Source organism: Notechis scutatus, chromosome 1 (assembly GCF_049901735.1).
Source record: "Notechis scutatus isolate UNSWTSFEM ecotype Mainland chromosome 1, rNotScu1.2, whole genome shotgun sequence".
Taxonomy (NCBI): Eukaryota; Metazoa; Chordata; class Lepidosauria; order Squamata; family Elapidae; genus Notechis; species Notechis scutatus.
Window position 1 is genome coordinate 101,796,904 of NC_142009.1, and position 9,673 is coordinate 101,806,576.

Sequence of the window (9,673 nt, forward strand, 5' to 3'; positions counted from 1 at the left end):
CAACTGAAGAAGCAAAAAAGAAGAAAGAAAAAGAAAGAAAAAAAGAACGAATAAAAAAAGAGAAAAAGATCTACTGATTATACAAAGTTCTTCAGTTGTGTTGACCAAGTCAAACTTCAGAATCTCCTTTGGAAAGTGGAAACTTTGGAATATTTTCTTGTTCTCATTTGACACCTGTACACATGTCAGAGAGTCATAGTTCACTATGGTGAAACAGACTGGCTCCAGTTTGGCAAATGAGTAAGACAAAGCTGTATATTCTCTTTGTTCAGTTTATGTGTTGAATATATATTGAGGGAAACTGGAAATTAAAATTGGAGGAAGAAATGTTGTTAGCCTCTGCCATGGTGATGACACTAGTCTGATAGCTGAAAATGCAAATTATTCACAAGCTGTCATAATAAAAGTCAAGAAGTGCAGTAAAAATAGTATTCAGTCTAAAATATAAACTGAACCAGATTAATGATAACAAGTGCAGCAACCACCTTTAGAACTGACAATTAAGTGCTAAATAGCTTCTGCCTTTTACAATTTACTATCAACAGCAAAGGAACCAGCAGTCAAGAAATATGCTACAAAATAACACTTGGCTATTTTTTTTAGAGTAGCAATGCAGGCCTTGGAAAAAATACTCAAATATTGCGATGTGCTTGTACCTACAAAGATCAGATTCATGTAGGCACTGGTGCTCCTTGTGGGTAATTATTGGAAGGAAGGATAGTTGGACTTTAAAGCAGCAGGACCAAGAATATATCAACCTTTTTGAACTATAGTATTGAAAAAAAGACTCCTAATAATACCATGGACAGCCAAGAAACGGATGGATCATCAAACAAATCTATCCAGAGTTAAAAGTACAAACAATGAAGCTCAAATTACTATATTTGGGTATCAGGTGAAGATCTATCTCCCCTGAGAATTCCATCATGCTGGGAAAAGGAGTAGAAGAAATAGGCAGCAGCTCCAGGCTCAATTACAATGGTGATAGCTGTGTCGTTGGTATATTTAAGAGCCAGTTTGGAAGCATCCTGGATAAATCTTAACCATGTCATTTCTAAATTTATTTTCATTAATCCTGGTAATCAATTAAGTACTATCAAGTCATTTTATCCTGGATAAACCTTATCCATAAACCTTATCCAGGATAAAATGATTTGATAGTACTTGATTATTGATGAAAATAAATTTAGAAATGGCCATGATCTCTTCAACGTATTCTGGTCCAGGAAAGGAAGCAATTGGAGGAATCTCCTGAAACATCAAAGGGTCTCCCCACCATGGTTTCCACCACTATTCTAATAGGAGCCAAGGGTCCAGGAGAAACTCAAGATTGCACACCATTTCCTTCATGGGAAGTGCAACTCCACATGGGACAATAAACATCTACGATACAACAGTAACTTCATATTGCTGCTATTCAGCTGCAGAATACATATGTTGTGGTCCATAGGCAGCCTGCGGAGACGGCAGCAGAGTCGGATAGTGGGGAGGAACATAGGCCAGTCCAGGAGTCTGGGGAGGAATCGGACGAGGATCCTGCGTCTGATATAGAGCTGGGGCCAGGGCTATCTGGGAGTTATGTGCTGACTCTATAGCCTCCAGAATCTGATAGCAGCGAGGCAGAGGAACAAGGGGAGCCTGTTCCCAGTTTGCATATACGCAGAGCTGCCAGAAGGCAAGTAGTTAAGATAAATGGGGTGACTCAGGAGTAAGGCTTGGAGGTAATTGGCCCTCCCACAAGACATAAAGGAGGAGCAAAAGGACATGAATCTTTGCAGAAAGCAACATTGTTCGTACTGGTCGGTTTGAAACCTGAAGCTCAATGTTGAATTTTCGTTCCATTTTGGCCTTCTATAACTAATTGGACATTTAGTTGTTGGCAGCATTTCAAGGAAAATAAAAGTGCATGCTTGTCAGACTTATCTTGAAGTACTTTGGCAGACTTCCATGGGACTATTTACAAACTGTTTGGGACTCGTAGGCTGTGAATGACTAAAATTCACAGCCGTTGAAATAAAGAAAAAGGTTTTGGGACTAACGTGTTTATTAGTGTCTCCATAAGCCTTGGTCAGAATAACATATGCAATGAGGAATAATGCTTCTGTTGATTACTCCATGCCAGGCAGCCGCTAACTGGACATGAATCTTGCTGGAATAGCTTGAGCCCAGCATTTAAATAGCTCTACCATAACTGGGCTACAAAAACCCAGATTACCACTTGATGGCAGCAAAGAATGATTGGATTTTGCAGATCAGATACAGTAGTCAGATACTCAGAAACAGATCAGTGGTCAAATACCATTTTGTAAATAGTTTACATACTTTAGCTACGCTCTACTTTTTGCAGGATAAAATCCAGCAAATGCATTTTAGGCTAATTAATGAAACATTAAAACCCCAATCCTCTGACATTTCACTTGAGGCAGAGATAAAGATATAATTATGAGTCATATATTCAATGACATACTTAATTATATGTTTTCAATTACAGACCTTTATATAATAGGTTATTATTATTATTTGAATGAATGAATGAATAAATGACAAAAGCTTAAATACCCTTAAGACTGATAATGGGATGTATTTCTTCTGTGATGTGATAAATGTTTGTTGGAAACTGAACAAAAAGAACTAAAAAAAGCCAATTTCTTCAAAAGAATATTAGAACACTCAAATGAGCTAGCTTATTTTGCTTATGATGCCAAAACTTTAGTTTCTTTTATTTTATTTATAAAGTTTATTGGCCACCCATGTTACCACAAGTGTCTATACAGATTCTTAGTCATGGTTGTCCCAAAGGTGCTTTTTCAAGAAGCAACTGGACTTTCCGGAAATCAGGAAGTCCAGTTGCCTCTTGAAAAAGCACATTTGGGATCTTAGCACAAGGTATCTCTGGATGGCTTACAATCATGAAAGATTCTGTGTGTGTGTGTGTGTGTGTGTGTGTGTGTACACACAAACACACACACACCTGAATTGAGGATGGCAAGAGGGAAATATATACTCTATGTTTGCGCTACAGCCATAATTTATGTCATCTCAAAGGTCAAAAGCAAAATTACATGGACAAATGCAGAACCTTTATATATAATCAGCAACTCAGGCCTTAGGCAAAAATTGAATTTGGGGAATTTCTGGCCTCCAATAGCCTAGCCTTTTATCCAGCAGCTTACATTTTTATCCATTAAATTAAACAAGCTCTCTGAAGGAAATCCATTTTGTAACTAAAACAACAAATCTAGGTAACATTAGTATAGGAGTCAAATAACTGTTCTGAGGAATTCCTGCAATAAAATAGCAAGCTATAATAAAGGTAAAGGTTCCCACATCCCACATACGTGTTAGTCGTTTCTGGCTCTAGGGACCAGTACTCATCTCCATTACAAAGCTGAAGAACCAGCACTGTCCAAAGATGTCTCCATGGTCATGTGTCTGGCATGACTAAACACCGAAGGCGCACAGAATGCTGTTACCTTCCCACCAAAGTGGTCCCTATTTTTCTACTTGCATTTTTACATGCTTTTGAACTGCTAGGTTGGCAGAAGCTGGGATAAGTAACAGGAGCTCACTCCGTTTCGCGGTGCTACGGATTCGAACCGCCAAACTGCTGACCTTTCTGATTGACTAGCTCAGTGTCTTAGCCACTGAGCCACTGCATCCCCTTAACCCTTGCACAACACAATTTCCTTTATAGCACCCACAAACAGTGATTAAGCAAGTCATTGCTTGCTGCAGTGTGTGGACAATGTCACCACCCCCTTTGTTGCTGCACCTGATACGGTTTGCCTATAAAGTTAAAATTAATAGGAAACACCTACATTCATTCTTTGTTTTGTTTTTAGATGCTTTCCAAGAAGGACATGCAGGTGGTCTTTTACTTTTGACTTATAATGGAGTCTGTTCATTATGGTTGCATATGGTGATGACCATTAAGTGAAACTTCTCCCTTAATATTTCCCCATCTCTAATCTCCTTGATCCAATTGTTATTGGATCATTAAGTGAAGCATGGAGAGCTTCAGAGATGGGGGAGGTCAATGGAGGATTAGCACAGGTCCAGGCCCATCCCCCCCCCCCCCGAGGCACTTGGTGCTCTGCTCCCTTGTACCTCAGGGTTCCCCAGGGTCAGCTGGCTCCCAAAATGAGATGTTTGTGGAGTTTCTGGAGACTCCTTTAAAAAACAGAGTTCCCTAGAGAGTCTCATGAGAAGTACTACCTGCTAGGAGAGGCCAGCAGCTGAGCTTCATATTACCTCATATTGCATTACCCGGGTTCTTCTGCAAAAACAAAAAGGCAAGTTGGGTGTTGCTGGGCTCTGGAGCTGGGTGAGGAGGACGCCAAGTCCTTGAAGTCCTTTGGATGGCCAGATGAGAAATAGTCCTCACCCCTCCATTTGCTGGTCATTTCTGCTGATTGACTTTAGGCTCCCTTGCCTTAACACCCTCTGCTAAAAACCTAAGGGATAGCAATAGCAAAAGCACTTAACCTTATACGCTGCTTCACGGTGCTTTTACAGCCCTAAGTGGTTTACAGATTCAGCCTATTGCCCCCAACAATCTGGCTCCTCATTTTACCAACCTTGGAAGGATGAAAAGCTCAGTCAGTCTTGAACCTGGTGAGATTGGAACTGTCAAATAGCAGTCAGAAGAAGTAGCCCGCAATACTGCATTCTAACCACTGTGCCACCACGGTGGGATGGATGGGGAAGATGTTTTTTTTTTTTTTACTTCAGAATCCCTGTAGTCAAATGTAAAGATGAACAATGGCGGGGGAACTGCAGCAGCCATTACTTTGAAAGAGGTCATAAGCACCTTTTCTGGGGTGGGGGTGGGGATATTCTGTCATAACTTTGAACAGCTAATCCTAGATCCATTCCAAGTTGATTTCCTAACCTGGACTAATTCGATACACCTTGTAAACTGTAGCCTCCCTCAATTCCAGTAGAAGAAGATTCAGATTTGTTCCTCTCTAGCCTTGGAGAAAATAAATGATTTTTTTAATGAGGCATAAGACGGAACCCTTCAAACCAGGCAATTTGAATGTATTAATTAAAAGTATTTCTATTATATACCAGCACTGTGTACACATTTTGAAAAGGTGGTCTCTGCAATAGGATTACAATCTGAAATATTTGGTCCACAAAGGAGAAGATGATGGAGAAAGAAGAACAGTAAAAGAAATCCCAGTTCTGAACGTTATGATTCTTATACAGGTTTCATGATGGAATGGCTGCTGGCAAAGTCAGATTTAGGAAAGTGCCCAAGGCAGCTGGCAGAAATGATAAAATAGCCTTGCTTCTGCTTTTCCCCTCTTCTCTACAGCTACATTATAATGGCAGTGGGTTAAATGATTTAAATGCAGAACATACAAACCGGCTTAGGTAATTGGTAGCATTGGTTAGTATTCATTTTGCAAATGCAGTTCGGTGTTCTCCGTAACATCATCTAAAAGTAAACCTGATAATAATGGATATTTACTCAAGGATATTTCAAAAAGTAAATGCAAATTAAAAAGAGTCTCACATAGCAAAGGAAGCCATTTTATTACTGCTTTCCCAAATACTATTGTAAAGTATGGCGCCAATTAATGTGCAAATAAGTGTTATATATTCCTGAAATGCAACTGTTTCAGCTATATTAGAACTGTGATTTAATTAGGCACACATATACAGACAACACATTTAAAAAATGCATTCAAGGTTTTTCCTCCATTAAACCAACGTCTAATTTGTTTATGCAATTGTTGTCCCTTGCTTAGTCAAGAAAAGCATGTTTTAGAGCTGTGTTAATTATTATAGTTATTTTGTATAAGTAAACAACCTAAGCTGATATTGTGTTAAATGGAATAGGGTTTATTGGAATTAGAGGTAATGTCAGGCTTTTATCAGGAAAATGTTTGTAAAGAATGCACACCGATAAGCCACAAACTGTGCATTTAAAACAACTTAAAATGCTATAATTTTCAGCAGAGTATATGCACAATGCTAACAGCAGTAAACACTACATAGAAATCTGAACTCTTGAATTGCTAACAGTTATTACATTTTTGCATAATCCATTTAATTATGTTTCGTTTAAAGTAGCAATTCAGGCCACCCAGTTCTTATGTTCAAGAAGAATAATCAAAGAACTATAATCCCATGTCAACATATAAGGCAAATGGGAAAGCCTTCCATATGAACAATAGATAATGCAATTGTACAAGGAGTTTCAAATTGAGTAGAGCAGTATTTCTCAACAAGGCAACTCTAAGATGTATGGACCTTCCCTAGTCAGGGGAAAATAGGAGGTTTTCCTATTTTGGTTTTTCTATTTTTTCCTATATGTTCCCTGCCTTGAGTTATTTATAAAAATAACTCAAGGCAGGGTTAAAAATCTAAAATAAAATAAAATAAATAAATACGTATTTTGGCACAATTCAACATCCTTGTAAGTACTGGTGCTCCCCCACTGCCCAAAAGGTAGAACCACTCATTAGAATGATATTACCACGTTTCTTATATAATAAGGCCGCGTCTTATTTTTTTTTGAGCCCCGAAAAAATGGCTAGGGCATCTTTTGGGGGTGAATTAATTTCTCCCCTCCGCGCACCCTGGCCTAGGGTGCCCCGCAATCAGAGATCTTCACCACCAGCCACTCCTAACGGCCAATCATGGCTGAGTGTGGAGGGCTCCCTATCCCCGCCAAGCGCCTTTGCTGCAGACCTGGGTCAGCAGGTGGGAGGTGGGGATGTCCGCCGGCAGCGTTTCAGCTGCTTCTCAGGCCTCCATAGCTTCCACGGTTCCCGCCGGTGCTGGCACCTCTCTCGCCAGTGCCGTCTCCAACAATAGCATCTGAGTTGCTTCCGTTTTTCCCCCGTACCCATAACAACAGGAAAAAAAATCATTTTGAGGTACCTGGGAGCACCGTGCACCGCGTTTTGGTTTAATCCCGAGTGGCTGGGTGGGCGTGAGAAGAGCCAAGCGAGCGTCTCTGCTGCTGCTACCCTTGGTGCTCCAGCCTCGAGCTCTGCAAGTTTCCAAAAGTCCCGGTGCACAGCCCGTTCCTGCATTTCAAGCACGCCCAGGCCGAGCTGCAGCTGTCCCTCTCTCACCAGCGCTGTCTCCAACAACAGCGGCAGCAGCGGTGGGAACCATGGAAGCATTTCAGCTGCTTCTCGGATGGGGGAGCCGTCTCCGTAACTTCTATGGTTCCTGCCGCTGCTGCCACTGTTGTTGGAGATGGCGCTGGCGAGAGAGGGACAGCTGCAGCTCAGCCTGGGTGCTCTTGAAATGCAGGAACGGACTGCACACTGGGACTTTTGGAAGCTTGCAGAGCCTGAGGCTGGAGCACCAAGGGTAGCAGCAGCAGAGACGCTCGCTCGGCTCTTCTCACGCCCACTCAGCTGCTCGGGATTAAACCAAAACACAGTGCGCGGCACTCCCAGGTACCTCAAAATATTTTTTTTCCTGTTGTAACGGGGATGGGGGGAAAGCGGGAGCGACTCAGACGCTGTTGTTCGAGGCAGCACTGGCGAGAGAGGCGCCAGCACCAGTGGGAACTGTGGAAGCTATGGAGGCCTGAGAAGCGGCTGAAACGCTGCTGACAGACATCCCCACCACCCGCCTGCTGACCCAGCAAAGGTGCTTGGTGGGGGTAGGGAGCCCTCTGCTCTCTGCCATGAATGGCTGTTAGGAGCGACTGATGGCAAGCGTAGCTGCCCACGGGGCACTCCTAATGGCAAGTTCTCCCCCCGCCTTCCCCCCCAATTTCACATGTTTTAAAATAGGCCTAAATTTGGGGGGAGGGGCTTAATTTCATTTTATGCCTAGAAAACATACTGGGTCTTCCTATGGGGGGGCGTATTGTTGGAGAAACATGGTAGCTAGATAGAATCAAATAGAATTGAATCAGAAAAATGGAATGGCATGGAATGGAGTAGAGTAGAATTGAATTGAATTGAATGAATGAATTATTTCAATAGTTCCAAGCAAGTTCCACACCCATTTGTGCTGTTCAAGTGACCCTGAGGGCACAGATACACCCCCAAGTGTTCTCAATGATTCTCAGAGTGCTAACAACCAGATGACTGCAAGGACTATACATCCTTTCATTCTTTACTGTTCAGAACTGAAGAAGCTTCTTGGATGAGAAGTGAACTCTTCAAGGAAAAACAAAGAAAGCCAAGTTGCCTTTTGAAAAAAACATCTTTGAGATAACCACGACCCAGATGACTGAGCATCTCCATAGACATTAGAACTATAGTACTCCAATGTACAAAAATTATCTGGCCTTCTCTTCTCCAAAGGCCATCTGGAGATACATAGATGCTCAGTGCACATTTTTCTTTCTTTCTTTTTTCTTTTCGGAAAGTGAAAGAGGAACAAAAAGTGCAGCTCATTAGAGAGTGGCTGAGATAAAAACTAAACTAGGTAAACAGCAGGAACCTTAGTGGGAGTGCCATCGACTCTGCCAATATTACCAAATGGGTAGCCGAGCCTTAAGGCAACACAGTGTGGCAGCTAATATTGTATAACTATAGCTTTGAAGTTTTACACCATGTTAACAGTTCTAGATCTCATTATATTGTAAAGCCAGGCTATTGCTATGATTTCATTAATTTATACTTGCTTGTAAATGAACCTCTCAGAGCACTGAAAACATGCTGTTGTAATGTAAGCATCTTAGACAATCAAGTTATTAGCTGAATAAAAGAATAGGTATAAAATATTTCTGATTTTAGATGAGAAAAAAACTGTCTCTAGTGTTTGAGTCTGAAGATTCTGAACAATTATAAGCTGGAATTCCATGTGTATTGTAATGTGTATTGTTAGCCTTGCTACTGATCTCGAAACATATTCACAATGCAAGTAGCAGAAAACAGGATTTATCACATCTATTCATTATGTTAATAAGGATTTGGGGAATAAGTTTTCAGAGTGAAAAAAAAAATGACTCAGATTTTTTGATGCCCTACAATGAAAGAGTATTTACAATGCTATGAATTTGGATGCTCTAGTTACTATGAAAGGATTGTATACTCCAGTAAACTAATGAGAGGTCTGCTTAGCAAATTAACTAACAAAGAATAATGTCCCCTAAAGACTGCAATTCCTCCTTCTCGTCTTTGAAAATAAGATTTCTGCTTTTTATTGATGAGGATAGAAAAACGTTTCAGAGAGAGTTCAGTCTTTGTTCTTTCTAAAGATATTATGCAGTCACAGTTGATTTGACTGCACAGGGCTTTTTTTTTTTTTTGCTGTCTACTATGCTTGGTTTTTTCATAAATAAAACATATGTAGTATGGTTGTATATAATTCAAAAATAATTTGAAAGAAATGCTTTGGACCTTGCATGCACACAGCACTTTCCTGCCACCTCATTAAAACATCAACTACTGTTTAAAGAATCGATTCATTAAAGTTGGCATGATTCTGAAAGAGTAAGCAGAATGAATCAGAAAGATCAAAGTTTCCAGCAAAGAAGGAAGAGACTGTTCTGAAGTTCTTCAGAGTGGAAGTATTTCAAGAAAAAAAGACTAGTTTTGCAGTGAGTTTATGTTCACAACTCTGGAGTTGATCATAAAACAATTCAGCTTCTAATTTCTGTCAATGTCAAGGGAATAGGGAGGTTCAGGGAAATAGGGAGGTCTAGAGGAGATTTCAAACTGTCTTAAAGCCACTATGTGTAAGCATC